The sequence below is a fragment of the Crocuta crocuta genome, unplaced genomic scaffold (genome assembly GCF_008692635.1).
Source record: "Crocuta crocuta isolate KB4526 unplaced genomic scaffold, BGI_CrCroc_1.0 scaffold73, whole genome shotgun sequence".
Lineage (NCBI taxonomy): Eukaryota > Metazoa > Chordata > Mammalia > Carnivora > Hyaenidae > Crocuta > Crocuta crocuta.
The window spans coordinates 1,672,811-1,673,598 of record NW_027529443.1 but is presented as its reverse complement, the minus strand read 5'-3'; positions in this window follow the sequence as shown (position 1 = coordinate 1,673,598).

Genomic DNA, 788 nt, shown 5'->3' with positions numbered 1-788 from the left:
TAGGAGGATGAGAGGTCCCTATCTCAATCCCATCCTCATCTACCCCACTTCCTTCCAAGCCACCGATTTCCAGCAGATTTCCAGTATCGAATAATGCTCCTTTCACACCCAGGTAGTGCTTTTGCACACATTGCTCCCGGTTTGGAATCCCCTTTCCTTTCTCTCCAGTGAGCACTGTGCTTATCAGCTGCATTCCAGGACTAGTCACTGGCTGTTCACATCGAGAGTCACACACACTACCTGGGCTGGTCACAGCCCGGAGGCCCCAGTTGAGACCTCTTCCCAGAGTAGACTGGTAGCTCTCCGAAGTGGCGTGTCGTTCAAAATAGGATGGATGGATGGATGGATGGATGGATGGATGGATGGATGGGCAGACAGACAGGACAGACAGAGATTAACGGATGAATGAATGCACACGCGATTGCAGAGCTTGGCTGTTTCCCTCTTTGAAACAGACACATGCTCCGCCTCACAAGAACAGACTGGGACAGTCTAGGGCAGTCTGGTCCCGTAGGGGCCAGGAGGCTGGACCAGGTGACCCTCTCAGACTCCCTCGAGTCCTCTCTAACCTCGTTCTTGCCCCCCCGTGGGCTCTGACCTAGAAAAGACGGGGGTGGGAAGAGGGAGGTGGCGCCCACGGGCGCTAGGACCCAGCGCGGCCGGAAGGCGGGGTGGGGGCGCCGCGCAGCTCCCTCTGCGCGGGGAGAATCTGCGCCCCGCGGCGCGCGGCGGGAGGGCGCGGCGGGAGGGAGAGCGCGCGCCGAGGGGAGTGCGCGTGCGCGAAAGCG